At 42.4% G+C, this 20463-nt stretch overlaps 1 protein-coding gene across 2 annotated transcripts in view; it reads right to left on the bottom strand.

The window, feature by feature from the left end:
* ENOX1 (ecto-NOX disulfide-thiol exchanger 1) overlaps positions 1 to 20463 on the bottom strand; it is a 2419302-nt gene that overhangs the window by 1185737 nt on the left and 1213102 nt on the right. The window contains exon 5 of one of the 2 annotated variants that reach the window (XM_086935020.1): positions 11177 to 11247. The gene's annotated coding sequence lies outside the window, so the exon portion shown is untranslated. Of the gene's footprint in view, positions 1 to 11176; positions 11254 to 20463 lie in introns of those variants that run through there. The other variant, XM_086935021.1, reaches the window with a different exon arrangement.

Here is a 20463-nt window from a genome sequence, read left to right as displayed (position 1 = left end):
GTCAGTACTTGTCTGAGGCAGAGAAAAGGCAGCCTTGACACACCACTCATGATAGCTAGCTCTCATTGCTGTATTCTGCTCTTCCATGCTTCAAATAGTGTCTTGGAAAGGAGATGTTCTAAGATAGCCCCACCTCCCTTTTACTGATTGACCTGTATGCATGGAGTTTAGTTTGTATGGGATTGGGGAAGGGATGGATTGGTATTGGTTCCCTCTGCCATATTCTTCTCCACTCTTATGTCATATCGACATGCAATGCCCACAGCAAATGGACCATAGAAAGGAAACCTGTAGGAAGCCAATTCTTCCCACTCTCCTTCTGATGGTCTTACTAGAGAAGGTCAGCTCCCTTGGGTGCCTGAACATTTTCCTACCTTTCCTGCAAAAGCCAATGCAGCCCACAGCATCCTAATGACTGGAGGAAATCCACTGGACCAAGGCATATGGGTCACAAAACTGTTGTTGCATTTTTTAAATATACAAAATGTGCAAAATATTGTGAAAAAAATATTTTTGACAAGGGGTGTTTTTTATGATGCATGCAGTCATAACTGATGAACTAATAATGTTGCACTTGGAATTAATTTTCTCTGTCAATTGGAAGTGTAAATAATGTGTTGAATAGTTAGGCCACATTTTCGTGTGATACGCCATTATTTTTTTTAATGAATGCAGTTTCTAATGTTCTTCTCATCCCCCCTCCAAATTAGTATCCTGCTGAAACAAATCATGACTCCTGTTTCAGCAGACATTGAGGGGTCGATTTTGATTCGGGAAAAACCACTCCGAATAGCCGTATGGAGCGTTTTTTCCCGTGCGAATCGTACTCTGCAGTGTCCCCGTGCGTATGATGAAGTACAATTCGTACCAGAAGCTGGACTCTGTACTAATCGTTCAAAGACCGTATGACTCGAATCTACGCACAAATCTCCCTTGGAACCCGCTGTACGCAACATCCGTACGGTTCGAAGCAGGTTTTCCCAACCCAGCAAGTACGCACCGTACAACGCTTTTTTTACGGGAGCCCAAAACGTCTGGAGAAGCAGAGTTCGCCTCGAAACAGGTACGGAACGGCCCACCCACCGGGTACGGTGCGTACACCCTATGTCTGCAGGGGTACGGTGCTTACCCCTGCGATCATGGGGTATACGCACTGTACCCCTGTAATCATGGGGTGTACGCACCGTACCCCATGATCGCAGGGAGTACAGGCGATGCTACTCTTTTGCCCTAAACCTGCTACTGCCAAATTCGTAATCAGGCCCGAGTCCAAACATGAGTGCTCTTTGCCAGCAACTGAGTTTATTACTGTCAGCCTGCAGCTTATCATTCCAGATAGCGCTAGACTCTCTTGGGACTTTGCATGAGATTATTTATCTGTGTTAGCAGTATACGAATAAAGCATGCACCTAGATACATAGCAACTGAGAACATAAATAAAAGCTGTGAACAAAAAGCAAAGAAAAGGGAAAGTGGGGCAAGTCAGAGTGGGTGCAGGGACGTTTAGAGTATCTTGCAAGCCTTGAAAGGACATTTTCTAGTTAAGGTTATAAGTAGTTAAGCCAATGAATCGTGTGGGTATTACTTTGGCCTAGTTTCTGTCCCAGTCTGACCATGTATTCAGCACAGGTTTTTTCCCCCACTCATCAAATGTCAGTCGCCATCTGAAAGATGGTTTCCAAAGGAAGATTCTGAGTCATTTCAAATATGTGATGCTGAATAACCATATCTCTTCTCAATAGCTTTATGTTAGTTTTCTATTTCCTATTCCTATTTTTGTTACTGCACATACTACACACCCTTCAACACCCATCACCTAGTTTTAAGAACGAGCTCTTAGTAGTAGTGGAAAATTGAACCACTTCATAGACTAGTACATGGTCAAAACTATTTGCAATTTTACTTAAAACAGACCAAAATTTCTCCTGACTGACACCGTTATTGCCTTACATATTCTAATTAGTCTGCTCTGTAAAACTAAGTATATACATATATATTCATATGCTAATGAGTTTTCTGAATGTACTAAAATGAATGATTCGCACGCCAAATATTTCTATTACTATGTAACAATACATTTCTTTCATTTGCAATTACATTTCAATTTAGACAGATTTAATGAAACAGAAGAAAACTATTTTCAAACGCTTTTAGGTATTTCATTTAGGCAATGTGTATTTTCTAAAACCGAAATTCTTTTTAAATGCTGTCACTGCCAAAACAATACAGCATTTTCCCTTTTGATCATAAGCCACATTCAGCCACACCAGATGTTTCAGCTGCCCAATAAGCAGGCTGCATGTGCTGTCTGCTGCGTGGAAGAGCTATGGGAAAATGGCAAAAAAGGAAGTAATCTCACCAGAGGATTATCTGCCAGGCCTAAGTAGAATTTTGACTACGCCGGAGTATTCGGAGTAATTCTGGTAATTCAGTGTTACTCTATGACGGAGAGTCGTCAATATTTATGTGATTACTCTTGTTCACGTAATTAAAAGCAATTTTGGAGAACAATTCCTACCACAAGAGCATAGTTAGCTTGCGTGAGCGCCTGCTCCCACTTGCTATTCCTGTTCTGCTGCATTTAAAGCTGCTTCGTAGAGCAAAATGCATCCTCATGTCGATTTTTGTTGCAACAGTCCATTTTGGTCAAAGAAAACATTGCTAAATGGTGGTAGTACATTGGTGGACAATCTTACACCAAGAGCCCATTCAGTGACTGCAAGTGGTTGCTCGTGCTCGCTATTCATGTTCTGTTGTATTTCGTGGTATTTCTTAGAGCAGAATGCATCATCACATCAACTTTGGACTCAAAGGGGCACTATGGTGCTAAGAAATAGTGCTAACCGCAGAATTACTCGTTTTACACAATTCAAGTGAAATCTTATGGAATTCCTAGGTAGATCTGCAAGATTACACTACACAAAATTATCTGAGTTTTGTCCACCCCAAGTCATGTGCCGGATACACAAGTTCTTTACCTGACAAGGAGGCTGTTCTAATCTAAGCATGGAATCCTCCGATATACAAAAGACATCTGGCCACGTACCTGATTTTAAACTGCATTTGACTGGCAAACCAGTCCAACCAATCGATTTTCAGAGACCCAGGCAAAATGACAATTTTATTGCTCTGGCATTCTCTTTCCCATTGTAACAATATGTTTTTAGGGGCCATATGTTACAATCTGTTGACCTCATATGTTTATTTGTGGTGCTACAATAAGACTATTGCCTGCCGTGGCCGTAATGTGTCACCATTTCTGCGAAACTCAGTGCTTTAACTCTTTGTGAATTGCAAGGAAGCCCTTGAGTTCAAGCAGTAGTTTCTGAGGACAGCATCCTACTCCTCTGTGCTGGGAGCACTTGTAGTCAGAATCAAAGAAATCGCTTTGTAAATTTGCAAATATATATAAAATATATCAAAAAATTTCAAATAATTATCAAATTTTCAGAGTAGGCAGTATCTATTGATTGGTTTGCTGCATAACTTAATACATCTGTGCCCACAGCTAAACTAACTCCCCACCTCCCCAGCCAGGTGTTTCAGGCTTCCTTTTCTCTGAAATCTTAAAATGGCATTATCTTGTACGAGCCTTGAAGAGTACAACTATAAAAAGTCAACCATCATTCAGCCTAAAGTCCTTCATATATGGATGAACAATTCTCCCCCTAAAGGTCTCTCAATATAGATTAGATGAAACTGCAAATATCGAACAATAATAGAGGAACAGCAGCAAATACTATTGTGACATCACATGTTGAGCAGGAGAGCATGAAAGATAGGTTACCTTCTGTAATAGTTCACCGCAATCAACATTGGATGTCTTTTGAATTATTTATTTATTTCATATAGCCCAAACCTGTCTAGATGGGCTGCAGAGCACTTTACACAGCAAAATCTTACCCCAAGAGCACATTTAGTGATGGCAGGCAGCTGCTCGTGTTTGCTATTAATGTTCTGTTATATTTAGTAATATTTTTAGTGCAAAATGAATCTTTGCATCAATTTTGGATCCAAGTGGTTTTTTTGTGCTAAGAAATATCATTGTGGTAAATGGGTTTACCAGACGCAGGGAGCAGATGTTTGCTTACCTGTACAGACCACATCACACTCTTTACAACAAAACCTCAATATTGGGAAATGTAAGAAAGGGGACTTGTAATATTTGAGTGATTCTATTTAGACGTGGGTAGAGGCACTGACTCCATCAAGCTTAATCTCTCCTTACACCCCGCCAAACCCACAAAGTTATATTTCTCCCTGATGAAAGGGTAGCTCCTCATGGGGTGGAGGGGAATGGCAGGGAAGTGTCACATCTGAATATTTGTACTAACATCACCCTGATGGTTCCTGTTCACGTGGTAGTGAAGCTTTGCGGGCTGATTTGCATTAAAAGGGAGGTAAACCCCAGCAAAGACCTTTTGTTTGAGGTGTTTGAGCATGGAAGGGAAGGTCATTCTAAAGACAAATAAGGCACTTCAGAATAACTGGATAATGGTAACTGTTTTCCTTTCTCCAATAGTCAGGAATTCCATAGATATGCCCCCGGTCGGCCACATATGTGCAGCTGGCAGAGGAATTCCTCAGCAATGCTGTGAGCCTCTTGAAGTGGGCTGTGGGGGAACTTCCAGCTTCGAGTTGGTGTGCAGAATCACCCTCCTTCTTCCACTTGAGGCCATGTTGTACTGTCCCTCATTTCTAACATGATATATGTCTGATAAGCCAAGTCTGAGGGCCTGATGGTGGTGATTCCACCATTTGATTGAAGGTAGGAGGTAAAACTTTAGCAGATGCAGGACCAACCTCCATCCACTAGTGCTAGAATAAGAGCCTACATTTCCTATTGAACAAAGCAGTAGCCATAAATCATTATGTACATACAGCATAAATAGAAGAGGCATAAAGCTTTGTATTTCCTTTAAACGCCGTGGGTAGAGATCTTTGTACTGATATTTAGAATTACATGTGCTTCCATACGAGGTCACAAACTTTGGATACTCGCCGCAGGTACAGAAACAGGTGATAGAATAGATCAGGAAACAACAGGATGAATATTATTCTGGAGTCTCACAGTAAAACATTCACCACATTTGGCATTTCTAATTCAGAGAAATGAAAATAATATAAGTATTCTTTGAATGAGCCACAGTGGATTTTTGAAAGAGAGCACTTGTACAGACACAAATGTCATCTTGTATTTTATATTACAGTGCTCTATGATGCACTGCCTGAATCATGCATGTTGGTGCTTCATCGTCCTGTGGAGAATTCAACAGAGTGTATTGTGGCATGTTACAAAAAAAGTTACCTGCATAAAGGATGATCCAGGACTGCTTTATCAAATTATTTCACTATGTGATAGCATATGTGTGCTGGTATGAGTATGGCTAGGAAGGCTACTGAATGAGAAAATGAGGCAATAAGTGGACATAAGGTTCGGACATTTATTACCCATATTGTTTAGCATTTACATGGCTGACAAACAAGAAGAAGTGGATGACACTTGAAGAATTCTAAGACTATTATGCACAATTGAGTAATATAAGCTATAACATCAGATCCACACATCATATCAGCAGAAAATATGATTTTTGGATTCTGAAATGGGAACAACAACAGTTAAAGCATCTCCTCTATAAAAGAAACTTGGTCTATATGGAAAGATTTAACATAGTCAAGTCAAGTCAAGTCAAAAGATTTATATAGCGCGCTACATACCCAGAGGGTCTCAAGGCGCTTGAAGAAGGGTGGGGAATTACTTGTCGAATATCCAAGTTTTAAGTTGCTTTCTGAATGCAAGGTGGTTCTGAGTGAGACGAAGGTGAGTGGGGAGTGAGTTCCAGGTTTTAGCTGCCAGGTAGGAGAAGGATCTACCTCCCATGGTGGTTTTGTTGATGCGAGGTACAGTTGCAAGGGCTTGGTTGGAGGATCGTAGCTGGCGGGAGGGGGTGTAGAAGGAAAGTCGTGTGTTGAGGCATTCGGGTCCAAGTTCGTAAAGTGCTTTGTATCCGTGGGTTAGGAGGCGGAAAGTAATCCTCTTATTGACGGGGAGCCAGTGGAGGTTTTTCAGGTGACCAGAGATGTGGTCTTTACGCGGGATGTCTAGTATGAGTCTGGCTGATGCGTTCTGGATGCGTTGGAGTTTTTTCTGGAGTTTTGCGGTGGTACCGGCGTATAGGGTGTTTCCGTAGTCCAGGCGGCTTGTAACCAGTGCATGGGTGACCGTTATTCTGGTTTCGGTGGGGATCCAGCAAAATGTTTTTTTGAGCATGCGAAGAATGTTGAAGCAAGAAGATGAAACGTCGTTGACTTGTCTGTTTATAGAGAGTGAGGAGTCCAGGATGACGCCCAGGTTCCGTGCGTGGTCCGTCGGGATGGGTGCTTTTCCAAGGGCCTCTGGCCACCAAGAGTCATCCCAGGCGGAGGGGGAGGTACCTAAGATAAGGACTTCTGTTTTGTCTGAGTTCAGTTTCAGACAGCTGTGCTTCATCCACTCGGCTACTTCTTTCATTCCTTCATGTAGGTTGGTTTTGGCGGTGTTAGGGTCTTTGGTGAGTGAGAGGATCAGTTGATTGTCGTCAGCGTAGGAGATGATGTTGAGGTTGTGTTGGCGTGCGATGGCCGCGAGGGGGCTCATGTATACGTTGAAGAGGGTGGGGCTGAGTGAGGATCCTTGTGGTACGACGCAGATGACTTCAGTGGCCTCTGACTTGAATGGTGGGAGGCGGACTCTCTGGGTTCTTCTGGTGAGGAATGAGGTGATCCATTCCAGTGCTTTTCCTTGGATTCCAATGTCTCTGAGGCGCTGTAGAAGGGTGCTATGACAGACTGTGTCGAAGGCTGCGGAGAGGTCGAGGAGGATGAGGGCGACTGTGTCTCCATTGTCCAGTAGAGTTCGAATGTCGTCTGTTGCTGCGATGAGGGCGGTCTCCGTCCTGTGTTTGGCTCGGAAGCAGGACTGTGAGGAGTCGAGGGATTTGTTGGTTTCGAGGAAGGCGGCGAGCTGGTTGTTGACAGCTTTCTCGATGACTTTGGCCGGGAATGGAAGGAGCGAGATGGGGCGGTAGTTTTTGAGTTCGGTGGGGTCAGCTGTGGGTTTTTTCAGAAGGGCGCTAAGTTCTGCGTGTTTCCAGCTTTCCGGGAAGGTGGCGGAGTTGAGGGAGCAGTTGATGACGTCTCGGAGGTGTGGTGCTATGATGGAGTCTGCTTTGTTGAAGATGTGGTGAGGGCATGGGTCTGTGGGGGATCCTGAGTGGATGGAGTTCATCAGGTGGATGGTGTCCTCAGTGGAGATTGGGTTCCAGTCATTAAGGATGTTCAAGGGGGGTGAAGGTGCGGCAGAAGGTTGGGAGGTTTGGTCTCCGGGTCGGTTGTCGAAGCTGTTGTGGATGTCTGTGATTTTGTTGTGGAAGAACGAAGCTAGGGAGTCGCAGAGGGCTTGAGAGGGGGTGATGTCGTTGGAGTTGGCTGAGGGGTTGGTAAATTCTTTGACGATGTTGAATAATTCCTTGCTGTTGTGGGCGTTGTTATCTAGTCGGTCTTTGAATGCGGCTTTCTTGGCAGATCGGATTAGTTGGTGGTGTATGCGGGTGGCGTTTTTGAAGGCGTCCCTGGTGCTGGAGTTTGGGTCTTTTTTCCAGGCCTTCTCGAGGGAGCGACAGAGTTTCTTCAATTTCTTAAGATCATCGTTGAACCAGGAGGCGTTTTTGCTGCCTAGTTTGATTTGACGTTTTTTCAACGGTGCTAGGATGTCGGCGCTGTTGGATAGCCATTGGGTGAGGTTAATGGCTGCTTGGTCGGGGTTTGAGGAGTGGACAGGGGGGTTTTGAAGAAGCGATGAGGAGATCTGGTCGATGGTGATCTTGTTCCAGTTTCTTCGCAGAGTAGGTTGAGGATGGTTGTGAGTTGTGGTCTTATTGTAGATAAAGTGAACGCAGCTGTGGTCCGTCCAATGGAGAGTTGTGGTGTGACTGAAGGAGACATGTGTGCTGGAGGTGAAGATAGGGTCGAGTGTGTGACCTGCGATGTGGGTGGGGGAAGTGACAAGTTGTTTGAGTCCGAGGTTGGCGAGATTGTCCCGAAAGGTGGTGGCGTTGCTGTCATTGCTCTTTTCCAGGTGAAAGTTGAGATCTCCCAATAGAATGTATTCCTCGGAGGGGAGGGCGTGTGGGGTGATAAAGTCAGTGATGTCGTCGCTGAATTGTGCACGGTGTCCTGGAGGCCGGTAGAGGAGGGCGCCTCTGAGTGTGGTCTTGGGGTCGGTGTGGATCTGGAAGTGAAGGTGTTCGGCGCTGGCAAGGTTGACGTCTGAGCTGGTTGAGATGCGGATGGAGTTCTTATGGACGATAGCGATGCCTCCTCCTGTTTGGTCAGTGCGGTCCTTACGGATGATCTTGCATCCTTCCGGGATGGCAATGGTGATGTCTGGGGCTGATAAGGCATTCATCCATGTTTCTGTTAGGAAGGCGACGTCTGGAGATATGGTGTCTAGTAGGTTCCAGAGGTCGATGGCGTGTCTGTGGACCGAGCAGGTGTTGAGCAGGATGCATTTTAGGTGGTTGGAGTCAGATATCTGTTTGGTGTTAGTGGATGAGGAGTTGGTCTTGGTGCCGTCAAACTTGCAGGAGTTGCATGTGAAGGGTCCATAGGTGTGTCCAGGAGCGGCTTGGGCGCAGTTGGGGAGTCGACCGGGGTTTAGGGCTGAGAGGGTAGAGGCGTCGTATGTAATGCGGGTGGGGAGGGTGGGACGGGGGCCAGGGGGTCTGGCGCTGGGCGCGGTACAGGCGCAGACGGGCGTAGACGGGCTTACCTTTGGCGCACCTTCAGCGCAACTTGGGCGCGGTCGCTGCACGTGAACGCTGCGCGTAGGTCCTACTGACATAAGTTGGGAAGTGGAGGGGGGCGGAGCGTGGGAGGGGGAGCTGGGAGGCGGTAGCGAAGGGGGAGGGACGGGCTGCAGGCACAACAAAATGGTGGGCTCAAAAACAACAACAGGACGCTATGCGAGGGCAATGCAAATACAAACAAACAAATGCGAGGTCTCAAACAGCAGCGCTATGCACACAGGTCAACAATTAATATTGTAAAGCCCTGAAAGCAATGGTAAACGAGAGTAAGCAGCGCAATGCACGTAGGACCAAATACCAGCAATGAACTACGCAATGCGGAGCGCTACGCTGGAAACTGGGCGCTGAATCAGAAATGAAAATGGTAGTGGATAGGCAGCGGTAGAACCTTTTATAGGAAATTTCTCCACCTGAAGAGAAGCTGTTACAGAGAAACTGATTTCGCCAAGCACAGTGAGGAAACATAAATTTAAAGACTGAAAATACCTGTATGTGGGATATTTTCAAATAACATAGACAAAGAAAGAGCCAAAAGAAAGAAATTAAATCAGAAGTTTTAAAACTAAAATGGACGAGGAAGAAAAAAATGTAACGTGAATGAAAGAGCATAAACCAGATTGAAATTAATATTCCCAAAGGCATCAAAAGTAATGTTTAAAACATTGTGGGAACATGTGCATTTAATTGGGGGAGATGGAAAATTATTCAACTATGACATACAAAAGAATTAAGCCTATAAAAGAATTGAAAAGTAAAATGCCACCTTTGGAAAAGCTGAAAAAGGCAAACAACAAAAGAATAGGCAATATAGCAAATGATTGTTGAAGTGCAGTTTTTGGAAGGCAAAGGTCAGAACATACAGATATATGAATATAATAATGGAAAATTGTTGGAAATTTGTCAAAGAAAACATGAAAGTAGATTTGCATATATTCTGGCAGGTCCGTGTAAATTTTGTTATATCAGCAGCATCACATGATCTCTAAAATACAGATTTTTTAACATAAAACAATAGAAAACAGACTAAACAGAAAAATTGCAGAATCTGATCATGTGCAAACAAATGACAGAGGAGGAGACAAAATGCAACTGGACTCTTACTAGATCATACAATTGAAAACGTAATTTTAAAGATACCTTTATGTCTGTCTTGAAGAAATAACAGAATAAGGAAGTTTCTTTTGTTGTGATGACAAACATTTTTTTGGAGTGAATAAATATAGCAAACCAGTATGATCACGAGATGAAACATAGCACTTTAAATGTAATAAATGTAAACCCAATGGAGGGTAATAATAATTCACACAAAGAAGGTTTAATTGATGGGTCAAACAATAGAATAGGACAATAGGAATGAACTGAAAATGATGATCGGAATTGCATGAACCCACTGAAAGGAAACTATAATAAAATCAACAGAGGATGGATAATTGTACAATGCATCAAAGAAAGGCCAACTGAATTTTATAGCAACAAATAAAAAAATTAACCAGAGACAAATAAATGATTGGTGTGCAAAGTCATTACATACAAACTCTAAAATACATCAGTATCTATTCTTTCAAGACTAATGCCTAAAACGTCATTAAAATGTAACAAAACAGATTCTTAAGAATATTTTATGAAATCATTTCGGTTGAAACTCTACTCTCAATATTGCATATATAATACATAAATATAATTACAGAAAACAAATATCAGATTGTAACTGGAAGCTGTAAGAAATCTGTTTAACAGAGTAACAAATCACACTTCACAGTGGGCTTATGAAGACAAATATAGAGGACATAAGGAAGCCTGCGTGGCAGTGAACGTAATAAAATTACAACAACACATTGGATCAGTTAAATATAACATAGAGATTATCTGCCATACATTCTTTAATTTTGTATTTTTTCACGTTTGTTCATATTACCACTAATTATACATTCGGTTAATATGGCAGTAACTTTGCACAAATGCATGGGGATATCCTTACATAAGAGGTGCAAAATTATGGCGAAGTACTCCAGTTAGCAACATCTCGCTTTTTTCTTATACCTGGTGACAATGACAGTATGAATTCTAAAAAGATTTGAAAGTAAGATATGTAGACCTACTTCTTTGCTGAGACCACCAGTTATTTTTGTATGGACAAGTTTTACGATTTTCAGTTCACAATTAGCCTGACGTATTTCATGCTTTGGAATATTAAAGATGAACTAAACTTCATACATCCTACTTTTATGCATATCATAAAAGAATAAAGCAAGTTGCATATCTTTCCTTGGATTGTTGTTAAAGTACATAGAGGCTGACATGAGGGATAATGCAAGTATTTAAATACTTACCTACTTCAAAATATTGTTGCACTTGTTCAATATGCCATGCATAGGTAATGCATCACCCAACTCTGTGACTTCTGTAAAAAAAGGATAACTGTGTAAAGTTTAATTATAAGTTTGGATGTATCAGTAAACGAGTACGAGTGTTTATTATCTCAATCATATCCTCTAGTGCTCCATCAATACATCCACCCACAGCTGATTTATATGTATCACATCTTAATCGCTGTACATAATTTCTTGCAGATGAACACATCAAAGTAACTATGCATACAGTGCTTTTACATCTAAATCACTGACTTTACTCCATGGTACAATTTACTTGGAGATTAATGAACTAGCCGCTCGTCAGGGGATATTGTTGCATAAATGATTACAAGCCTACATTTTTAGTAATACATCTCAAATTCAGTAATCCATCAAAAAAACTGCTAAAATGGAACCCATAAATTAATTGTGCAAGAAAATAACAGCTGCATGAAAATGATGTATCTCTTTTAAAAAGACCACAATGTGCAATTGCCTCAACTTCCTGATAGGTAGTGTACTATTCCATGCTGGACTATTCATCATCATCAAAAAAACTTTATTTCGCCAAGGGCCATAAAAGAAAAATACTGTAAAAACAGGAATTAAGACAGTTAAGAAACACATCATAGAAACACGAATACATCATGTATACTACAATAGATCAATCAATCAATACAAATAAAACTATAGTCCAGAGGGACACCAGCTGGTGGAGGTATCATAAAATGACAAGTGCATAGTGCAAAAAATCATCATCGTCATATTCAGTGGAAGTCAGGTTTGAATATACATTACACTATAAATATAAATTTATAAAAATAAATTAAGCATAAGAACACATTTAAAACATGTAAAAATATAAAATGATGCTTCATATCACTGTGAAACATGTTCATTACTTTGCAGGCCACATTTCCTTTACTTAATTACAGGCTATATGGAGCTCAACATACTCAAACAAACACTCAAAGATGGAACTGATTGGAAATAATACATAGCTGTTTTAAAGTGTCTCACATTAATATCCTTTAAAAGTGGAAGTAAACTAGTTTTTTTCGAAAGTTGTAATAAGATTTACAGAATAGCATTAAGTGCAGAGTGGACTGTACAGAAACATTACCACACAGGCACAGGTGTGATAGGGTGCCCAACAGGGTTAGGGAAGGCCACAATAAAATGCTAAGTATTTAATCTGAGCCTGGTTAGCATAACCCTCTGGTAACATATGGTTGCATAACAGACCCAGAATTTAAGGGACTATACATGCACATTGAGCCTTTGACCTTCTCAGTTGTCAGTGCGATCTCCGTTATTCCTAATCCAGCTCCAAAAATGGACTTTGATGGTCTTTCTAACGGCAGAGGAAGGAGCCTCAGGGCTGCTATAAATATCAGGGAGACACAGGGTATTGCTCTTATCCTTAACATACATTAGTCAAGGGATGCTAGTAGCTTTATCTAATTTCATGCAATCCCGCCTCACATTACGGCTGAAGTTGGCCTCAAGCTTTGCCCAGATTGCTTGCCACAGTAGAGGCGGTTGAATTTTACTAAGATCAATAACATAATCGAGGCCAAGTTCTGTGTGGCTTATAAAAGTAACTGTTCAGAAAAGGGGGTGGTGATGGACAGAGTATCTGAATTAAACAGAACACTCGTACCCACACACCAGATCAGGGCTTGATCCATCACCGTTTTTTAGCTCACTGCACCATCCCAGCTCAGAACCTGGCTACATGCAAATTAGTCTGTCCCTTGCCCAGTGCATCATGGGAACAGGGTAGACCAAACTACCAAGCCAATTCCTATACTGGAAAGGAAAGAAGCTTCCGGGGACCGGTTTCTGGCATTACAGCCATCCCCCAAACTCCAGAACCATAAATTGCAACTGATAGACATTCGGCTTTATAAACTGCACCAAACTCCTGGAAGTGTTTTGAACCTAAATGTTTTGTGAACTTAAAGAAACCTTCAACAGTATGGGCAAACTTGGCAGCAGTAACTGTGCCAAGCAGCCGCAGCCCGTGGAGGGAGTTCCGGTGGGCAGACAGGCGGCCCGGGGGAGGGACACAGTGGGGGTGGTAAACACTGGAATATGGATGATTGCAGGTACGTAAACAATTACATTAATAGAACAAATTTCGTAGCGTTCCCTGCATCGTATTTTGCGATGCAGGGTGCACAATGAAATTCATTTATTTAATTTAATTGTTTACTTACCTGCAATCATCCATATTCTGGTGTTTACCACCCCCCACCCTGCCCCTCTCCTGCCCCGCTCGTCTGCCCCACCGGAACTCCTCCACGGGCCGCGGCTGGTGCCAAGTTGATTGCATGTGCAATGATCATCAAAACATATACCCAGATAAGGAAACGATGGAACAGATGCAATATTGATGGCCACAGAGACACTAGGGCATTTCATTGTTTGGGATTTCAATGTTAGCATAAATCACAAGTACTATAGCCAGCAAATTGCATGTGAGAAGGAGCAGTGGAACATTCTCCATCACTGTTGCATTAATTAATGGCCAGTAGTGTAACCAGGGGGCATCACTTATGTCAAAATGCATTAACTGGCGACAGCTCAACTTCTTCAATTACTCGTCGACTTTATGCTTGCCTTTTTTTTTGTTTAAATTTGTTTATTGAGGTTTTACAATTCATATATCTCAACACATTCTTAACACATAGATTTACCTGTGTATTTGGGTGTGGAACAGTTATATGCTAACACACATTCGTTATCGCTAGTTCACATCAATTATAAACACCTGACAATAGGGAGTACCTTATTGAGGGTGGGTCCTCCCACTATTATGTGTCATCAGCGATAGCGTTATGGATTATCGATGTGTTTGTTGACAATGGATCTGTGTAGACCCGTTGTCGTCGTGTGCATGTTCCAGTATTTAATGTGTCCTTTCTTGACTGAGTGCGTTCCCAACAAACTAGCATCAGAGCCCTAATTGGTGTTGCAGAACTTCGAACCTGTAACTTTTGGGGTGAACTGTGGTTGGGGTGATAGAAAGACACCAGATTTTTGTTTTGGTATGGTCAACAGTGAGGGTGATGGTACCGTTTTTTCGACTTTGACCATGTTCATTGCTTCACTAATTTTAGCTGAGGTTTGCACAATAGAAATGTCATATACATATACTATCATGATAACACAGGGGATGATACAGAGTGACAGAATAATGAGGTCAGATATTCTACCGCAACCAACCTTTAGGGTGGGCACTAGAGCCACATAGATTATATTATGACTAGTTTGGAAGTAATGAGTGTTTGGAGAATATGTAAGTCTTAATGCATTTTGAAAGTTAGCATGATTTCCTTTTGATACACCATAATGTGCTCACAAGCCTAATGCAAATGAGACCAGTATAAATTAGCTAACTGTTTCTAGTGACAGAAAATGTATGAGATGAGAATTGACTCAAATGGGGTAAATTGAGACAGAATGTATAGTCAGTTGATCTGGAGGCATTCTAGTTGCAAAGAATACAAGTGATCAGGATGTTATGCTAGACCCTGAAGAGATATTTGACCAACACTGTTGTTGCCTATAATTCATTCATGAAAGGAAAAAATAGTTATCAAAAGATTGCATGTAGGTTGTTAGAAATGGGGTCCCTAATTGGCAGTGGTATGCCCCCTGTCCAACTAGGGACCCTTCCTTCTAGTCAGGATAAGGGATTTACACACGCAAGATAATACCTGCTCACCCCCTTTGTAGCTTGGCACGAGCAATCAGGCTTATCTCAGAGGCAATGTGTAAAGCATTTGTACATAACACACACAGAAACACAGTGAAAACACTTCAAATGGGCCCCACAATAGTTTAGCAAGATGCACAATCTTTATCTAAACGAAACAAGACAAGCACAACACCAATCCAACATTTATAACTCAAAATACCACTTTTTGAAGGTTTCAGCAATTCTGATCTTAGAACTCTATGGATGAGATGATTTTAGCACAAAGTGCCTTTGATGCGTCAAATTCCACAAGGAAAAATAGCCACAGAGGAGAGAAAACACAGCGATGCGTCAGTTCTTGAGTGCCTGGGAAAACGATGTGTCAGTTCTACAGCACGCAGGAGAAGTGTTGCATCAGTTCCGGACTGGAAGGAGAAGCGATGCGTCAAAATCCAAAGGCGGTTCTGGTCTGCGGGTGATGCGGTGGAAAACCTGGTGCACAGGTGCGATACAAGGAAATCTGGATGTGCTGGAGTTGCTGCAGCGGCAGCGAAATAAGTTCTGTGTCGAGTCTTTCAGCAGCAGACGGGCAATATGTCGATTCTTTCAGCCGCACAGCAGGGTCTGCGCCGAAGTCGGAGCAGGGGTCTCGGACATTGGAGACTCAGGCTGCAGCAGTTTCTTTAGCCGCAGACAGGCGCTGGGTAAATTACTTTGGCTTCAAGGCGGCGGTGCATGGAAATTTCTCCAGCAGGGAGATGCTGCATCAGAATAGCAGGCGCTGGAAGGATGCATCAAATTTGGAATCTTTAACAGCAGGGACCACCTACAAGGGCCCGGAGCGGGAATTTGCACCACTTTTCATGTCAGAACTCCCATCAGTTAAGCTCAGGGATGTGGCAGGTGAAGTCTTTGATGATCCTGAGACTTTTTAACAGGAGGCAAGCACACAAAAGCCCTTAGAGAATCTTTTTAAGCAGGATAGCAAAGCAAAGTCTTGGCAGACTTTTCTCTTGATCCGCATGTGTTCTAAAGATGTGGGGATATGGGTCCAATACTTATACCCCTTTTGGCCTTTGAAGTAGGCATACTTCAAAAGAAAGTCTTTGTTTTCCACAATATCGCTCCTTGCCCTGCCTTGGTTCCAGACACACTCCAGGGGGCGGAGACAGCAATGTGAGAGGCCGGGTACATCCCTATTCAGATGTTGGTAAAAACTCCTCCCACCACTCTAGCACAGGAAGACCCATCAGCCTGGTGATGGGGCATCAGGAGATGCAGGGCACGCCTCAGCTTCCTTTATGTGACTGTCTAGAGTGAATGCTCAAACAACCCAGCTGTCAGTCGAAACAATACATTGATTCCACAGGCAGGCAGAGACACAGGATGGCAAACCAAGAAAATGCCCACTTTCTAAAAGTGGCATTTTCAAACACATAGGTTAAAAACCACCTTTCCTAAAAGATGTGTTTATTACATTGTGAGCTCAAGGAGCCCAAGCTCAAAATCTTCAGCTTTTCCCAATCGAAAGTTACACTTCTAAAAGGTTAGAAGGCAGCTCCAATTATAACCCACAAGAGAGCTAGTTCTTGCAATAGTGTAAAATGGAATTGGCAGTATTTCTGGCCATGTAAAATCCACCAATACATGTCCTACCTTCCAGCCACACTTCACCCTGCCCATGGGGTACCTTGGGCCTACCTTAGGGGTGCCTTACATGTAGTAAAAAGGAAGGGTTGGGTATGACAAGTGGGTGCACATGCCAGACCGACATGGCAGTTTAAAACTGCACTGGTAGATACTGCAATGGCAGGTATACAGGGCTGCTTGTGTGCATGGCACAATCAGTGCTGCAGGCCCACTAGTAACATTTAATTTATAGGCCTTGGGCACACACAGTGGTGGCTCCTCCACTAAGGCGGAGGAGCGTCGCCCCACTGCTTTTAAGCAGTATGACTAAAGGAAAAAATTAAATAACTTGCTTTTATTGTCTTTTTATTATTTCGAGCTGATTTGCGGGTGGGTGGGAGTGGCTGCTCTGCTCGCAGGGCAGGGGAGGAGTGGTTTGCCCACTCCAAGTATGCATGAATGCTTGGCCGGCTCTCTGGGGCTGGCCTAACAGTCATGCGCCCTTTGCATGTTCAACATGCCGAGGCCCCCCGTCTCCATCTGAGCGCAGAACCACAGCTCTCAGACCAATCACAATGCTCCACTGTAGTGTTATGATTGGTTAGGGGAGCCTGGGTGTGCCACGAGGAGGAGAGAAGGAGCAGAGACGCGGCGATAAGGTAAGTGCCATCCCCGATCCATGCAGGCATTCACTAGGCATACACATGTGTTCAAGTTCAAGTTCAAGTTCAGGTTCAGGAATTTGTATAGCACACTACTCACCCAGAGGGTCTCAAGGCGCTTGAGGGAGGGGGTGTATTATTTGTCGAATAGCCAGGTTTTAAGTTCCTTTCTGAATGAAATGTGCACTTTACTAAGGACCTACCAGTAAATCAAATATGCCAATCACAGATAACCAATCATAATCACAGTTTACACAAGGAGCACTTGCACTTTAGCACTGATCCCAGCGTACACAAAACAGCAAAAACAAAGTCCAGCATACCATCAAAAATACAGGAAGTAGCGACAAAAATAGAGGAAACCAGGCCAAGGATACCAAGTCTAAAACAAGACCACAAGGACTCGGTGGTTTGTGGCATTCACAATGACTTCCAGTGAAAGATGAAGCACAGCCCTAAGAATCACAGGAGATTACAAAATACTCATCAAGAAACCATTGAAAAAAATGCATTCTGTAGGATAGTAGCTAAGGGTAGAATTTATATAGATATTGACTTAGATATTCAAATTCTCGAGAGTGAACAGCTCAATCACTTCACATACCTATATGTTGAATGCATATATGTGAAGGCCCAGAGTAGGGCTGTGGAACATACTAATACAGTTACCATCATACTGCAGAATACCACTAACCCCTGTTAACAATACACAAAGTAATTCAATCTGTGTCCTCATAGAGACAATACATTGTTGCAGGAAGTATTGGTGCCCAAGAACATTTGCTGTGAACTGGAAATATGGGCTTACTTCTGATAATGCGGCATAAATGTTGTGTTTCCCAGATTGCTTTTGCTCAGTACCTAGAACCTTACCTGGCAACAATACAGGAAAATACGGCAATCTTAGCCCTCAAGAGTGAGAATGTGGCTCCCAAATTCTCTGCTTATGCGGATGATGTGTGAATATACCCATGTAGTGCAGATGCACCAACACTACTTAAACACCTAGCAATCAGATTTGGGGAAGAGTAAGGCTGCAAGGTCAACCACTGGAAGTCAGGAACATAGGCCAATGATGTTCACATGATAGCAGAAAGTAGAATACTGGAGTATCTAGGGATTACTCAAGTTAGGAGATATGAGGACATTTATAATGTTGAATTTGAGCTGATTTTTATAGAAGTGCATAAATCTATTGAAGATATAGAAACATTTTCTCTTCAGAGCCCTTCCTACATTTATCATCACACCCTATTTCAGTAGATTAAACCCAGTATTATCTATGCTCATTTAGAAGTTCAAGAGAGGCATGCTCTGAAGCTTCTTCAACTTCACTTATAGAATGGACTGGGCTCTGTCAAAGTTTCAGTTTAGTAATGGGCTGCATTATGAAGTAGGATTAAGTGTCTTATCGAACCTCTACCTTATATTGCTTCATATCTGAATATTCCTAAATGTCCCAAACAATATGCTTAAATGAAATATATTGAAACACAATTTCATTTTGATCATATAACCTAAAAGGTTCTATATGGTTTGATCTGATTATGAAATGATGTACTAAAATTATTCCTAAGTACAAAAATCTCACAGAGGGTGGTCAATTAGGAGTAATGCATCCCTTATAGTCTTTTGTCAAAGTTAAAGCTCCAAGTTGCAGTTTTTCTACGAGGTCTTCAATAAGAGTGGATTAAGAATATTTAACATATTTCAAAAAGTGTCATGAATACCCAAGAAGCACTTTTTTTTCTAAATATTTGCAATTTAGTGATTTCTCCAGTGAAGCTAATCATGGTTCTAGTCTCCCAGGAGTCTTTTTTTAAGTTGCACTTGGGTCAGTAATTATGAAAAAAATAGATCCAAAATGCCAAACAAACTTTCACAAAACAGGGTTCACACAGAAAATGTTGAAATATGTTATTTCAGGGCCCCCAAAATTCCTTAAGATGCCACCAGGCAAAGAGAGAAAGACTCAGAGGTAGAGGTAGGCAGACAGGAGAGAGGTTGAGATATGAAAATAGACAGTGGTGAGCTGGATAGAGAGAAAGTTTACTTTCTCTTGGGAGTCCTTGTAAGGCGGGCCCTTTTGGAAGGTGGGAGTCCTAGGCAATAGCCCATTTTGCCCACGTCTTAATGTGCCTCCGGAGGGATTTTCTGTGCATTACAGGGGTGAGAATGATTAATGCGTGTTGTTGGGAAGACTCTAATCCTTCTGTCTTGCATGAATAGCATACTGAAATACAGTGAATGTATTTATTTGAGAGAAGAATACCAATGTATGTCTTGTGGACAGGATATTGAAAAATATGGGCAACTTCTGATAAATAAATAAGCTAAGAAGATAGTGGGGCGGGTGTGGTTGATGAAAAGAGGTAACAGCATGGATTACTTAAGTTTCATGGCAGTTTGACAGGTGATATAAATATGAGCATGAAACTAAAAGCAATTTTCTGGAGGTGGTAATGTGGAACAAGAAAGTTTGAGCATATTTGTTGTTTCACTTTGGTGTGGCAGTTTTTTGTCTATTGTACTATTGTGTATTGTGTGTATCAATGGTTAGAGCAGGCAGACCTCGATGCAGAGCTCTGGCCAGGGACCAGGGTTCGATTCCTGCCCCGGCGGGTCTCGGGCTCATTAATTCCCCTGACCGGATATTCTCGCCTCAGTGCCTATTCTGATCATGGGTCCCACGCTGCAACTCTGGACAATAGCTTGCTTAGTCTCCACAACGGCCCCCACAACGCGAGGGATGCCTGGTCTGCACCATGGGGTGCCCAGGAGTGGACACTTCACAGGGAAAGCCAGGAAGGGTTCCCTTGCGGTATTCGTATAAGCGCTGGGAAACCCACTGCGGGTAGCTGTGCGCTATACAAGTACAAAAACATTTACATTTACATTTACATTTTGTCTAATGTCATCCACCAGATATATCAAGTTTGTTTGCCAAGGTTATTGAAGGCTTTATTACTAAAGCATTTCTTCTTGAGGATGGTTCAAGGTGTAAGGGGGAGATGATGTGTTCAAACTTCTTTGAGCCTTGATGATCCATGCTGCTCCCTGTAGGATACCATTCAGGGATTCTTTGGTGATATTGGGGGTCATCTGAGGAGAATATTGGCATTGTCCAGATGGAAGCCGGCTAATGCTTGTACGTTTGCTCTGAAGTCATCGTCCAGAGGAAACAACTTCCCTTCAAGAGGAATTTATGGAACCAAGCTGTCTTGCTCTTACTTGTAATGTGTTGTTTGAAAAAGAGAGGCATTTGTTGA

Source organism: Lissotriton vulgaris, chromosome 8, assembly GCF_964263255.1.
Source record: "Lissotriton vulgaris chromosome 8, aLisVul1.2, whole genome shotgun sequence".
In the NCBI taxonomy this organism is placed as follows: domain Eukaryota; kingdom Metazoa; phylum Chordata; class Amphibia; order Caudata; family Salamandridae; genus Lissotriton; species Lissotriton vulgaris.
This window is presented reverse-complemented; position numbering and strand designations above follow the sequence as displayed.